This window comes from Giraffa tippelskirchi, chromosome 1 (genome assembly GCF_054371585.1).
Source record: "Giraffa tippelskirchi isolate mGirTip1 chromosome 1, T2T-mGirTip1v1.2.pri, whole genome shotgun sequence".
Lineage (NCBI taxonomy): Eukaryota > Metazoa > Chordata > Mammalia > Artiodactyla > Giraffidae > Giraffa > Giraffa tippelskirchi.
In genome coordinates, this window is record NC_137275.1 from 108,990,066 (window position 1) to 109,005,797 (window position 15,732).

At 39.5% G+C, this 15,732-nt stretch overlaps 1 protein-coding gene and 1 long non-coding RNA gene across 32 annotated transcripts in view; one reads left to right on the forward strand and one right to left on the reverse strand.

Annotated features, from left to right (window-relative positions):
* Positions 1 to 15,732, forward strand: part of LOC145506383 (olfactory receptor 4A47-like) — a 162,709-nt gene that overhangs the window by 141,909 nt on the left and 5,068 nt on the right. For 12 of the 31 annotated variants that reach the window (XR_014053865.1, XR_014053906.1, XR_014053915.1 and 9 more), the window contains one exon: positions 4,542 to 6,267. The exons of 7 other annotated variants lie outside the window; for them this stretch is intronic. The gene's annotated coding sequence lies outside the window, so the exon portion shown is untranslated. Of the gene's footprint in view, positions 1 to 4,537; positions 7,676 to 15,732 lie in introns of those variants that run through there. 12 more of the 31 variants (XR_014053863.1, XR_014053867.1, XR_014053917.1 and 9 more) reach the window with 3 other exon arrangements.
* LOC145506790 (uncharacterized) overlaps positions 1 to 15,732 on the reverse strand; it is a 95,433-nt gene that overhangs the window by 11,010 nt on the left and 68,691 nt on the right. The gene's annotated exons all lie outside the window — the stretch shown is intronic.

Here is a 15,732-nt window from a genome sequence, read left to right on the forward strand (position 1 = left end):
GGAACTGCAAATCAAGGTACACACCTAACTCAGCTGTCTGGCGATCACAGCAGCCTCGTGTCTCAAGTTGCCAGTGGGTGTGTGCACGCTCAGTCGCTCTGTCACGTCCAGCTCTTTGTGACCTCATGGACTGTAGCCGGCCAGGCTCCTCTGTCCTTGGGATTTTCCAGATGAAGAATACTGGAATGGGTTGCCAGGTCCTCCTCCAGGGGATCTTCCCAACACAGGGATCGAACCCATATCTCCTGCACTGGCAGGTGGATTCTTTACCACCCAGAGCCACCCAGGAAGCTGCCAGTATGGGCAGAGTAAAGTTTAAAGCTGGAAACCTCGGGGATTCAGAGTCACTTTGAGTTGAGCCATGCAGACTAGTGCACACAAATTGAGCACGAGAGCCAGCAGCTGAATTTAGACTTTTAGATGCAAATATAATTAACTCATGACTTTTCAACAGGTTGCTCCTCTTAGGGCCTTATTTTCTTGACAACCAGCATTATCGTAATTCAACTAGCATTTTTCTTTTCTCTCCCAAGCCCCTTTCTGGACTCCACATCTCTTTTTGAGTCTGATAATCTGTTCTGTTTTCTCTTCTCTAGAAGAAACGTTGATAATGCCCTCTGTGAAGCTCTAGAATCAGAGATGCTCTGCAAATGATATCTGTCAAATGTTATTATCATGCTGCACATAGATCTCTGGTCTTGAGTGTATGTTAAGAAATACACTCGTCTTTGACTGCTTCTAGCATGATTACCTCGGAGAAGGCAATGGCACCCCACTCCAGTCCTCTTGCCTGGAAAATCCCATGGACGGGGGAGCCTGGTGGGCTGCCATCTATGGGGTCGCACAGAGTCGGACACGACTGAAGCGACTTAGCAGCAGCAGCAGCATGATTACAAATTAGTGCTCTTCTAAGGGAAGCCCTAGAGAGCACAAAAATGGGAGTTTTACGAAGAGACTTTGCGATAGGAGATACCTTGATAAAAAGGATTGAGCACAGGAACTGGGGTCCATTAGCAGCTCCGTCTCTGGCTGGCTGCAAATATTTGAGCAAACCACTTAGCACTCTGGTCCTCAGTCTCCTCATGTAAAATGAGATGTCTAGGGTTAAATAATTTCTGCAGTCTCTTCTAGGCTTAAAACTCTACAACACAGAGAAGAACACTGTTTTTAACTTTTTCTCTAGGAAGAGATCCTTCTCACATGCCAGCACCACCTCTTGTCCTCAGACTGGATTTGCAACAAAGTAGTAGAAGGCCTGTATGGGGTTAATTTCTTCCTCTTGTGGTTTAGATTCCTCTGGCACATTGTGTCCAGCCTTAATATTTTACACTGTTAGCCATATCATCTTTTATCTTTTATTTATAGTGATCCTCATATTAATTTCTCAATAGCAGCTGATGCGGCAGCAGGGACAAGTCATTGATCTTCCAATTTATCCTGAGGTCGAGGCAGCCTGGGGAGATTAATGGAGCCCTGATACCTGCCCAGGAGCTGGGTGTTCCTCATGCATGAAAATCAACCACAGGAAACCGAAATTCAACAATCGGCAGCAATATCAGCCACCTCTCTAATAAATATAACAGGGCATTCTTTAATTATTGAAAGGGGTGTCTGGGATTCGGTAATGAAAGCACTCCGGCACAAGAGTGCCAGGGCCACTCTGGGCCGGCCAGGAGGTGGTAGATTTGGGTAGGGGGAGTGGAAGTGGGGAGGTTGTTTGCAGATACCAGCTTCTCACATGGCAAATATTCTTATTACTTGAGTCTCAAGCAAGTCACGAGTAAGCGTATACTCCTTCACTTCTGTAAAGCCAAATACTTCTTACAAATTTTTTTTTTTTAATTCTGCAAGAAAAACAACAGATCCTCCTCATATCATGTTAATGCCCAGTGATGACAAAGGAAATGGTACATGGAGCTGCATATACTCCACTGGTCACAGAGACCAGGTGAACAGTTGTGCCCAGAGCTCTGAGTCATTTGCAGGCCCTCATAGGGACAAACCACTAATTGATTCTTAAGGGAAGGTCTCCATTCCTTGACACAGCTGAACAGTGGCTTCCATCAAGCCTCCTTGTGGTCTCAGTTATCTTGAGCTGCTTACCTCTTGCCCCTATCTGCTTCTCAGCTAACCTCTCCAGCTTGAGATCAGTGTTGCAGACTTATTCGATCATCAGCTTTGTGCCTGTCTGGATAAAAACCCATCCCCTGAGGCTCAGCACTCTCTTTTACAATCTATAGCTGGGGAAACAAGTACTAAATGAGGAAGCAAAGTTTCCCATGTTAGGCCACACACATGATGCTGAGGAGGCAGGTCAGCAAGAAGTCAACAGGTGGGGCGGATGTGGAACTACGTACAAGCAGAGCGTGCCCATCACTAGCCTGCAAAAATATCCCATTCTCTTGGTTATTACTCAGCACGCATACTACATAGACACACATACTACCTCTGCATTTTTAAAAATAATAGAGTGACTAATAATGTCCTCCAGCGATAAACTGGAGTGGCAAGCTGCTCAGAAATTTCAGGCACAGAATTGCCAGAAACAATTTACTTTGAACAAAATGTGTTATGAAGATTTGGAGTACACATGGGGTTTGGGCAATGTAATGATTTTCACAGACAGAGCCTCACAATGAGTTGTGCCTGTTGTGTACCTTCTCTTCCTTTGATTAAAAGAAGCTGAGTGGATTCTTTGAGTGTTGAAATCATAATAAGTATAACCAATGATTTTGTCTCATATAGAACCACTGTTTGATATAAATTCACAATAAAAATATATATTTCTTCTAGCAGGTTTGAACACTTTATATGTTTTTTTTATTTGGATTCTCTTTGCTCCTTGAACTTAAATACAATTTTCCCTTTTGGTATCTAATCAGGCTTTATAGTTATTTATTTTTTTGTTACTGTTGTACTCAGTTGCGTGCAACTCTTTGTGACCCCAAGGACTAGAGCCCACTAGGCTCCTCTGTCCATGCAATTTCCCAGGCAAGAATACTGGAGTGGGTTGCTATCTCCTTCTCTAGGAGATCTTCCTGACCCCAGGGATCAAACCCATGTCTCCTACGTCTCCTGCACTGCAGGCAGATTCTTTACCTGCTGAACTATCAGGGAAGCCCCACAGTTATTTATTGGTACCAATAAATAAAAATTAAAGTGGAAACTGGTTCCTCAACAAAAAATAAGATATATAAAATGTAATATTATCTTGTACAAAGCAGGGCAAACTCATTGAAAATGATAAGTATGTTTTCTGGATAGCATCTCACCTGGTGATATTATTAACAGTATGGTAGAAACAGGAGTAAGAACAATACAATAGTAATAATGGTACTGTGTGTTGCTACCACACATAATCATCTTCAAAACGTCAGTAAGCACACGGTTTCACTTGACCTTCAAAAAAGTCCTATATGGTAGACAGGCCTGGTATTCTGATTCCCCTTTTGTAGATGAGGAAACTAAATTCCAGAGATATTAACTGATTCACCCAACTAAGAAGGTCAAGAGTCAGGCTTTCTAAGTACTAGTCTAGACCCCTTCCCAGGAACTGGTGAGACATAAAGTAACAACACTAATAATCAAGAAAGAAACCAAGAACAAAACATCCCCAGAACTCTCCTGATAAGAAGAGTTTGAAAGTAGCTATTGTTACAAGGTAGCTATTGTTACCTGGAGCTTATCAGAAATCAAACAAGACCTATGGGTTCAGCAAAATGTGTAGGTTCAGGAAGTGAAGTGTAGATAATTACAAAATGGAATCTGTAAAAAGTCATAGAATTTGACATTTGCCTGAAAAATAATTCATATTTGGGGAAGTAAAGGCCAGATATGACTTGAAACTGTTTAAAAATATAATCCCTAAAGAAGTATCCTGCTTACTTGTGTTTTATAGCTTTAGCTTCAGACTTTATGTGAACTATTTCTTTGGCTGTACCCATCTAAAATATTACTTTCTATGAGACAGGAGCACTGCAATATATGACAATTTTATGGAAGAAGAGTTCTAGAGGACTTGGGGTCCATACACAGGAAAATCACTTAATAGTAAGCACATGAATGAGGAATAATAAAGTGTGGAGGGTCAGGATACTTGATGTCAGTCATGAGGAAGGGGGGCTTTTTCCTGTCACTACTCTCCCTGCTAGCAGACTGTAAATTTCTAGGTGCTTGCTCAACACTGGCTTTATGCAGTAAAGTTCAGAGTCCTGGCGGAGTGGGGAGGTGGGAGGTAGTGGGGGGGGTGAGGGGGTGGGGGGGAGAAGGAAGTCAGCCCCTTCTACCCACCTCTGAGAATCAGGATTATCAGCTGAATGATTTAAGCAGCCAGGGGATTCTACAGTAAAAGTTCAACCATGTTAGCAAATCTTTGAAAAGAGTGACCAAAAAAAATTTATAAACTGGTTGGGCACACGTGTGCAAAGAGTTCAAGCTTACTGCACAAACAGTTATCTTTGTTTTATCTACTCTTCCTTAAGAGGCAGCCTTGCACTCATCTCACATGCTAGTAATGTAATGCTTAAAATTCTCCAAGCCAGGCTTCAGCAATATGTGAACCGTGAACTTCCAGATGTTCAAGCTGGTTTTAGAAAAGGCAGAGGAACCAGAGATCAAATTGCCAACATCTGATGGATCATCAAAAAAGCAAGAGACTTCCAGAAAAACATCTATTTCTGCTTTATTGATTATGCCAAAGCCTTTGACTGTGTGGATGACAATAAACTGTGGAAAATCCTGAAAGAGATGGGAATACCAGACCACCTGATCTGCCTCTTGAGAAACCTGCATGCAGGTCAGGAAGCAACAGTTAGAACTGGACATGGAACAACAGACTGGTTCCAAATAGGAAAAGGAGGACGTCAAGGCTGTATATTGTCACCCTGCTTATTTAACTTCTATGCAGAGTACATCATGAGAAATGCTGGGCTGGATGAAGCACAAGCTGGAATCAAGACTGCCGGGAGAAATATCAATAACCTCAGATATGCAGATGACACCACCCTTATGGCAGAAAGTGAAGAAGAACTAAAGAGCCTCTTGATGAAAGTGAAAGTTGAGAGCGAAAAATTTGGCTTAAAGATCAACATTCAGAAAACTAAGATCATGGCATCCGGCCCCATCACTTCATGGCAGATAGATGGAGAAACAGTGGAAAGAGTAGCTGACTTTATTTTTCTGGGCTCCAAAATCACTGCAGATGGTAATTGCAGCCATGAAATTAAAAGATGCTTACTCCTTGGAAGGAAAGTTATGACCAACCTAGACAGCATATTAAAAAGCAGAGACATTACTTTGCCGACCAAGGTCTGTCTAGTCAAGGCTATGGTTTTTCCAGTGGTCATGTATGGATGTGAGAGTTGGACTATAAAGAAAGCTGAGCACCGAAGAATTGATGCTTTTGAACTGTGGTGTTGGAGAAGACTCTTGAGAGTCCCTTGGACTGCAAGGAGACCCAACCAGTCCATCCTAAGGGAGATCAGTCCTGGGTGTTCATTGGATGGACTGATGTTGAAGCTGAAACTCCAATACTTTGGCCACCTGATGCGAAGAGCTGATTCATTGGAAAAGACCCTGATGCTGGGAAAGACTGAGGGCAGGAGTAGAAGGGGACTACAGAGGATGAGATGGCTGGATGGCATCATCGACTCGATGAACATGGGTTTGGGTGGACTCAGGGAGTTGGTGATGGACCCGGAGGCCTGGCGTGCTGCGGTTCATGGGGTTGCAAAGAGTCAGACACAACTGAGCGACTGAACTGAACTGAACTGATGTTACCAAATGAATAAACCTTAAATATGGCAAAGTAAATCAAGCCATAGGGAGGAGACAAAAAAAGGGGGCAAGAGACAACACAAATTCGAATAATGAAAAGCTTGATACATCTTTAAAATAGTCAATAAATCCCTGAAGAAGAAAACAAACGAAGAATTCTAAGGCAGAACAGCAAGGAAGAGTATTTACCACTACTAAGAATATTAATAAGAACTTGCATCACTGGTTATTTAGGAACTCAGTAAATTTTCTTTGCTTTATCTGCACTAAAAGCCATCTAACATAAATCCCAGAACTGCTGAAAAACATGCTCGTCAAACCCTTGCAACAGCTTGGGATTCTGTTATATAAACTTTGGGAGACTACTAAACTTGAAGTAGAGAGCCTTTTGAAAATACATGTCCTTATCTGTTTTGGCATATTCATCCCCTGTAGAAGAGTTGTATGATTCAAAGAACATTAAATAGTAAAATTTAAAAAAAAAGAAAAAAAGCAGTTGAGAAAAAACACAGCACTTCAAAAGGCTTAAATCTGGAAGCATTTCAAATACGAGGTTTAGGATTACCAGTACAGTTTCCTAACCTCCTAATTATTTGAGAATGAGGGCACTTTTGTGTATCTCTCTGTTTGGAATCACTGGAAATATCAATTAAACATAATAAAGTAGGAGAATCTCCCTTGGGATGTGAGATCATCTTATACACATGATGGCCTTCTGCTAGGGGTTAGTGATTCTTTAATCAATCCTGAGAGGTTTCCTAAGCCCAAGAAATTTGGTAGAATGATTTAGGGCTCACTTAGAGATGCTACTATCATTAGAACTGCATTTATCTTTGAAAAAAAAAGATGATTTCTATATATAAGCCATGTTTTTCATAGTGATACCAACAAAATCTCTCAACTTCCATAGAGAACATCCAATTTTATTCCACTTCTGTTCTCGCTACCCTTTCACAGTCTCCCTGTGCACAAAACATTGAGAAGGTGTCTCACCAGAGTAGCAGCAGCCACATGCAAACCACTTATCACCAGATACCACTGTTGCCATTGGGTGTCGTGGCAACCAGAGACATGTACTAGAGCCTCTGATGGGTAATAGTGAGGCTATGATCCTCAAGCATCCTCAGTGAAGCCACAGATGGTCTGGGTACATGTGGGATAAATTTTATTTTCTCCTTTTCTCTAACATGTTGCTAGCGAGATATCAAAAACTATCCCTGAAATTCAATGAATATGGTTTTATTACCCTTTATTAAGAGTCCCATCTCTTTCAAGAACTGGGATATATGTTTTGAGGGAAATAAACTATAGAAATATTCAACTGACAGAGATCATAATGCACTTAACTTTTCTGTTCTTTTGTACATTTTTGTTAAGACAAACTTCTGTTCTTGCCTTCTATTAAGGGTTCTATTAAAATAAAATTGACATGATAAACTGCACATACTTAAAGAACACAATTTGACTAAGTTCTGAAATATATATATATACCCATGAAACTACCAACACAATCAAAAAAAGGAACATACCATCACTTGCAAAAGTGTCTCCATACCTCATTCATAATGCCCCTATTTTCTTTCCACATTCTACCCCTCCACATCTCCAGATGACCACTGATAAACTTTCTATCACTATAGAGGTGTCTGCATTTTTAAAAAATTTATATAAATAGATTTACACAGTGTTCACTCTTCTGCCTGGCTTCTTATACTCAGTGTAATTATTTTGAAAGTAATCCATATGTTTGTGGATATTATTAGTTTATTCCTTTGTTTTGCTGAGTGGTGTTTCATTGTATGAGTATACAACAGTATGTTTATTCATTAACCTGTTGAAGGATGCTTGATGTTATTACAATTGTATTAAAAATAAAGATGCTATAAAGATACATGCACAAGTCTTTGTATGAAAAAATGCTTTTATTTTTCTTGAACTCCTTATTGAAATTGAAGAAAGTGGAGAAAACCACTAGACCATTCAGATATGATCTAAATCAAATCCCTTATGACTACACAGTGGAAGTGAGGAATAGATTTAAGGGACTAGATCTGATAGAGTGCCTGATGAACTATGGATGGAGGTTTATGACATTGCACAGGAGACAGGAATCAAGACCATCCCCAAGAAAAAGAAATGCAAAAAAGCAAAATGGCTGTCTGAGGAGGGCTTACAAATACCTGTGAAAAGAAGAGAAGTGAAAAGCAAAGGAGAAAAGGAAAGATATACGCATTTGAATGCAGAGTTCCAAAGAATAGCAATGAGAGATAAGAAAGCCTTCCTCAGTGATCAGTGCAAAGAAATAGAGGAAAACAATAGAATGGGAAAGACTAGAGATCTTTTCAAGATAATTAGAGATAGCAAGGGAACATTTTATGCAAAGATGGGCACAATAAAGGACAGAAATGGTAGGGACCTAACAGAAGCAGAAGATATTAAGAAGAGGTGGCAAGAATACACAGAAGAACAGTACAAAAAAGATCTTCACGACCCAGATAATCACGATGGTGTGATTACTCACCTAGGGCCAGACATCCTGGAATGTGAAGTCAAGCAGGACTTAGGAAGCATCACTACAAACAAAGCTAGTGGAGGTGATGGAATTCCAGTTGAGCTATTTCAAACCCTGAAAGATGACACTGTGGAAATGCTGCATTCAATATGCCAGCAAATTTGGAAAACTCAGCAGTGGCCACAGGACTGGAAGAGGCCAGTTTTCATTCCAATCCCAAAGAAAGGCAATGCCAAAAAATGCTTGAACTACTGCACAATTGCACTCATCTCACATGCTAGTAAAGTAATGCTCAAAATTCTTCAAGCCAGGCTTCAGCAATACGTGAACCGTGATCTTCTAGATGTTCACGCTGGTTTTAGAAAAGGCAGGGGAACCAGAGATCAAATTGCCAACATCCAAGGGATCATCAAAAAAGCAAGAGAGTACCAGAAAAACATCTATCTCTGCTTTATTGACTATGCCAAAGCCTTTGATTGTGTGGATCACAATAAACTGTGGAAAATTCTGAAAGAGATGGGAATACCAGACCACCTGACCTGCCTCTTGAGAAACCTGCATGCAAGTCAGGAAGCAACAGTTAGAACTGGATATGGAGCAACAGACTGGTTCCAAATACGAAAAGGAGTATGTCAAGGCTGTATATTGTCACCCTGCTTATTTAACCTATATGCAGAGTACATCATGAGAAACGCTGGGCTGGAGGAAGCACAAGCTGGAATCAAGATTGCCGGGAGAAATATCTATAACCTCTGATATGCAGATGACACCACCCTTATTGCAGAAAGTGAAGAAAAACTAAAGAAAGTGAAAGAGGAGAGTGAAAAGTTGGCTTAAAGCTCAACGTTCAGAAAACTAAGATCATGGCATCTGGTCCCATTGCTTCATGGCAGATAGATGGGCAAACAGTGGAAACAGAGGCTGACTTTATTTTTCTGGGCTCCAAAATCACTTCAGATGGTGACTGCAGCCATGAAATTAAAAGACATTACTCTTTTGAAGGAAAGTTATGACCAACCTAGACAGCATATTAAAACGCAGAGACATTACTTTGCCAACAAAGGTCCATATAGTCAAACCTATGGTTTTTCCAGTAGTCATGTACGAATGTGGAGAAGGCAATGGCACCCCACTCCAGTACTCTTGCCTGGAAAGTCCCATGGACGGAGGAGCCTGGTGGGCTGCAGTCCATGGGGTCGCAAAGAGTCGGAAACGACTGAACGACTTCACTTTCACTTTTCACTTTCATGCATTGGAGAAGGAAATGGCAACCCACTCCAGTGTTCTTGCCTAGAGAATCCCAGGGACGGGGAAGCCTGGTAGGCTGCCTGCCGTCTATGGGGTCACACAGAGTCGGACTTAGCAGCAGCAGCAGCATGTGCGAATGTGAGAGTTGGACCATAAAGAAGATTGAACACTAAAGAACTGATTGATTTCATATTGTGGTGCTGGAGAAGACTCTTGAGAGTCCCCTGGTCAGTAAGGAGATCAAAGAAGTCAACCCTAGAGGAAATCAATTCTGAATATTCATTGGACAGATTGATGCTGAAGCTGAAGCTCCAATACTTTGGCCACCTGATGCAAAGAGCTAACTCACTGGAAAAGACTTTGATGCTTTTGAAAGACTAAGGACAAAAGGAGAAGGAAGCAGAGAATGAGATGGTTAGATAACATCACTGACTCAATGGACATGAATTTGAGCAAACTTCAGGAGACAGTGGAGGACAGAGTAGCCTGTCATGCTACAGTCCACGGGGTTACAAAGACTTGGACATGACTTAGTGACTGAACAACAACAGCAACAACAAGCATTGTATAACACTTCCAATTTTTACACTGCCTCACCAATACTTAGTGTGGTTGGACTCTAATTTTAGCCATTCAACAGGTGTGCAGTGGTATCTCCTGTGGTTTTTTTCTTTTAGCTAATCATTGATTACATTGAGCAACTTCATGTGCTTATTTGACATCCATACATCTTCTTGGCAGGATCTCTTTTTAAATATTTTTGCTCATTTTTAAAAAAATTTTCTAATTATTGAGTTTTGAGTTCTATTTATGTTACAGATACAAGTCTTTTCAAATTTGTAATTTGAAAACGTTTTCTTCCAATCCCAATCTGTAGCTTTTCCTTGATTAATAATGTCTTTCAAAGATGACACTTAATTTATCACTTTTTTTCTTTTATGGATCTTGTTTTTGGTGTCATCTCTAGGAAATCTTTGCTTAACCAAGGTCAAACAGATTTTGTCCAAGTTTAACAGATTTATGTTTTGATCTATTTTTAATTAATTCTTTATATGGTGTGAGGTAGGGATCAAAACTCATAGTCTTGCATATGGCTATCTATGGATATTACCCATGTACTACATGTTTCTAGCACCATTTGTCAGGAAGACTATCCTTTCTCTTCTAAACTGGCTTTGCACCTCTTTTGTAAGTTAATTGTGTTTATATGTGTGGATATGTTTCTGGGATTACTTGATTGACCCATGATATCTGCCTTTTGGTTATAATATATCCTTTTGCTGATTTCTTTTCGCTTGCTCATTTAAATAGTCTCCTCACCATTTTACTGGACATACCTAGGTATACCTGAAATGCATTTGGTAAGTCGATGGAATTTGCACTCAAACTTGAGTGCAAAATTTCCAAAGGTATTTTTGAAATGTTGAGATGAAAAACTATGTATTCTACAACCTTCCTAATTCAATCCAATGTATGCTAACCCATCCCTAGAAGCTATTTTTGCACATGTATAGGGCTGTAGAGTCTGCGGAGTATGTGAATGGTATATGCAGGCTATTCTAAAAGATCATTATAGGAGGCAAAGGGAACATTAGAGAAAATAGGTGGGGAAACTCATATGCCAACTGTTAAAATATCTCAAGTTTTTTTTTTAACATTTACATTAAGATAAATAAGCAAATTATTATAAAATAAAACACAAAATTTAGAGAACATTTCAACATGCTTATTTTGCCAGATGCAACAAGATACTAGGAACAGACAGAAGAAATTTCTAGAACCATCCTGTCTTTTGTTTTTCATCACCATAGGGTGATTGGTTGTATTTTATTCAGTGTATTGTACATGTGGGTGTGAATAAGATGGAACTTGTCTCAAAAACAAATGAGCAAAGAATATATGTTGCCAACTTGTCTAAAATATTTTTCATGTTCTGACTCATTTTTCTTTGTATTGGCATTTTAAGATATTTTGGGTTTTGTTTCTTTAATTTGACTACTATAAAAATCTTGATAACTTAAGTAAAATCTCATGAGAATAATATAAACAACTGTAATGGAAAGTGAAAAGGTGATAATAGCAATCAACACTGAAATATTTCTTGTCAGAGTCCTTTATCACTTAGAATAGTCACAAATTCCATATAAATTTGACTTTTGGACCTTTAGTCTTTACTTTAGTGGAATAATTTCTTTTGAGAAGAGATTTCTTTCTCTTTGCCTATTATTTCTTTGCAAGTAAAATAATTAATAACCATACTTTGATATGATTATCTTAGAGTGGTGTAGAGGACGATAATTATGCAACTATATATTAATCTATGGGTTCAATGAAGTTTAAAGACTTGATGTTTGAATCTTGTGGAATGTAACCCCCTTTTCCAGAGGGAAATGAACATGTACATGCACTTCTGTCGTTTAAAATAAATCAACACAGGGTTATAGGGGCACCTCCTATTCCAGGCATGGTGAGGTACAGGGAAGAGGAGCAAGAGATATACCCAACTAAGCCTGAATATATTGAGAATTAAGATGAAAGCCTAAGGGGCTTCTCTGGCAGCTCACTGGTAAAGAATGTGCCTGCCAATGTAGGGGACCTGGGTTTGATTCCTATCTGGGAAGATTCCACATGCCGCGAAGCAACTATGCCCCTGAGCCACAACTACTGAGCCTGTGCTCTAGAGACTGGGAACCACAACTCTGAGCCCACATACCACAGTGACTGAAGCCCACACACCCTCGAGCCCATGCTCCACAACAAGAAAAACCACTGCAGTGAGAAGCCCACGCACTGCAAAGAGAGGAAACTCTACATGCCACAACTAGAGAAAAGCTTGGACAGCAATGAAGACCCAGTACAGCCAAAATATAAATATGATTATTAAAATAAAAACATTAATGGTAAAATAATTTTTTAAAAAGATGAAAACCTAAGATGGAAGTGAAAATGTCACCTAGAATTAAGGATACACTTAGGCTGAAAGTGAACATACTGAAAAAAGATGCAGAAAATGCTAAAGAGTTCACAAAAAAATCTATTAGAACTAATAAACTTAGCAGTTTGTTTGCAGAATACAAAATCAGCATACACACATTACTTGCACTTCTGTACACTAACAATTAACAATCTAAAAAAAATCAGGAGAACAATTTCATTTATAATAGTATCAAAAATAATAAAATATGAATAAACTTAACTAAAGACATGAAAGACTTGCACACTGAAAACTACAAAATGTTATTGAAAGAAATTAAGGAAGACATAAATGGAATGATATACCATGTTTACGAATTAGAAGACTTAATATGTTAAAATGTCTATATTACACAAAGCTATCTACATTTTAATGCAATACCTATCAAAATAACCTATTTTTTTCAGAAATAGAAGAAATTAGTCTAAAATGCATATGTAACCACAAAGAACCCTCAATAACCAAAGCAATCTTGAGAAAGAAAAACAAAGTTGAAGACCTCACTTTTTTTTTTTTTTTAAATCAGGTTTCCTTGTTATGCTGGGTTAAAAATCTGAAGTCCCTAAATGTCCAGAAATAATCCTCCCAAATGTATGTTTTAATTCATTCTCAGTGGCAGGGCTTTCCGTGTCTCAGTGGACTGAGGGATACTTCCATATCTATAGCTTGGACTTCTGTTACTGACATTGGCTTAGGTCTCTCAGGATCTTGGCTGTTCTATCAGTTTATCAAGTCTTTCGTGAATCATGCTTTTAAAGATTTTAAAGAGTTACTAAGATTCAATCTGAGATTACAGCATTATGCCCACAATTTAAACAATCTCAAAAGCAAGCCAGTCCCCACTCCTAGAATAATGAAACTAGGTACATTTTCATTCCCAGAAACCAGTACAGAAATTATCAAAGAACATAGCAGAAACTCAATGGCATTTGAAAGATAAAGTCTCTTTGATTTTAGCCTCACTAGGATGTCCATTAGTCTGTGCCATTTATCTGAAATTCCTGACCTGCAAACTTAGAACCAGGAGGAATTTTCTGGCCTAAGGTTGATTGTTCGCTATGAATTTGCCATGTGCAATGCACAGCCCTGAGCACCTATCACACATGGACTTTTGAGTTATCCTTCCTCTTTGATGATCTTGTTCACACTGCAGTACTGACCTGATTATGGGTTCTATCCAGTAACATTATACCTCCAGTTATGATGTGTAGATTCTACGATCCTACGGCGCCATAGCCATTTTCACTGCCTCTGGCTGTGGAACTGCACAGACCAAAGAAGCCTGCCTTTTAGAGAACATTTCTTTCTCCAGTGTAACTGACAAATTCCATGTCAGTTTGGATCCACATGTAAAAGGATTAACTTGAGCCTATGGTAACCATATGTGTCAATGCTGACAAGTTCTGTAAAATATACTTTCCTTACAACTAAGTCTTTGTCTCAGTCAAGCCTGCTTGGGAAAAAACTACCTGAAGAGTAAGCCAAGGTGAGCAGCTGCCTGAGTATTTCCTGCCCTGTAAACTCCTGCCCACCCCAAAGTTAAGAGCCAGGTAAAGTTCTCTGTATACTAAAGACCCTCCAGGTGCCCTATTCATTCTGCTCCAGTTATTCACTCAGCCACCTGCAATTCCCTAGGGCCCCTTTTCTTTATGCCAGACCTTTACTTAAGTGGCTTGACAGAAACAGCCACTCCTCCATGCAATAAACTGCAGCCAACTGCCGAGTCTTATTGTTGGTGTAGTGGGTTGAATGGTGACCCCCCAAAAGGATATATTCATGTTCTAATTCTTAACTGTTACCTCACTTGGAAACAAGGTCTTTGCAAGTTTCATTAAGGATCTTGAGATGGGATTCCCATCCTGTATTAATCAGACGGGTTCTTAATATGACGATAATTGTCCTTATTAAACAAGAAGGGCAGAGGGCAATTTGGACCAGATGAAAGAAAAAGATACAGACACACAAAGGGAGTGAAAACAGAGACTAAGTGATGCGGCCTCAAGGCAGGGAAGCTACTAACCACCAGAGGCTCAAAGAGACAAGGAGTGGACTCTCCCCTAGAACAGCTTTAGGGAGGGCAGCCCTACTGACACCTTGATATCAGACTTTCGACCTCTAGAACTGTGAGATAGTACATTTTTATTATGTTAAGCCTCCAAGTTTATACTGATTTGTTATAGCAGGTACTGGAAACTAATACAGCATACATTAAAACTTTTCTAGACTTCAGCAGTTAACTGCATAAGCCGAAGTATTTTCAAATAGTCAAAGGTCCCAACATCCCACCACACATTAAAGACCAAGGCACAAGACTACCTTGCATGGAAGCACCAAAACATTTCCACGTGGACATTTTCCTCTCCAAAAAGTCTGCTCCTTTCTTTTTATTTCTCAGTGTTTCCAGGTAACATATCAAAGGATGCATTTGTGAAAGTACAACAGGTACAACACCTTAATTACACCTAGGTATGGAGTTAATTAAGAAACAAGATAAAAGAGCGAAGATGGAGGTCAAAATATTCCTGGTACTGATCTAACCCTGGCTTAGAATCCAGTTTGAATGAAATGACCCCATAACTGAACCCCAGAAATTACTAGTCCATAACTGAACTAGTAATACACAGGATGACAGAAACAGAAGACACCAACTCTCACTCTCAAGGGAGAGAACAGAATTAGTTAAGACAAACAGGCCCACTTAATTCTTTTCAAGCTTCCTATATAAGTCACGTGATCACCCTAGGGTGGAATAAGAAAAGAAGCAGGGCTGAAATTACCCTAAGATCTCTCTTGACAGGATTGAAACATAAAGATGGGAAAAGACCATTCCCTCACTCCCCACCACCACCACCCCCAGCGTTAAAAAATAATAACCTACATTTACAATGTAAAACAAGTCAGAAACTACTTTAGTTTTGATTTACTCTTAGTATTACTAATAGCTAATCAGGAGCCTCATGCAGAAACATCTTGATTAGTTGCTAATAAAACTCTTTAGAGGCAGAGCCCTCCATATGCCTCAAAGGGAAGATGTAGACCTCTTATGCATTAGGATTTTCTCACCAAAAAGTCACACAATGTCTTTACTATTCCAGCCAAGTATAACCTAGCCCTACCCTCATTCCTGCTTTACTTGGATTAGCAATAAATATATAGATGGAAATAAAGAAGAGATATCGGGTAGAAATACATTAAATGGTGGGTAAAACATTATAAGTGGAGT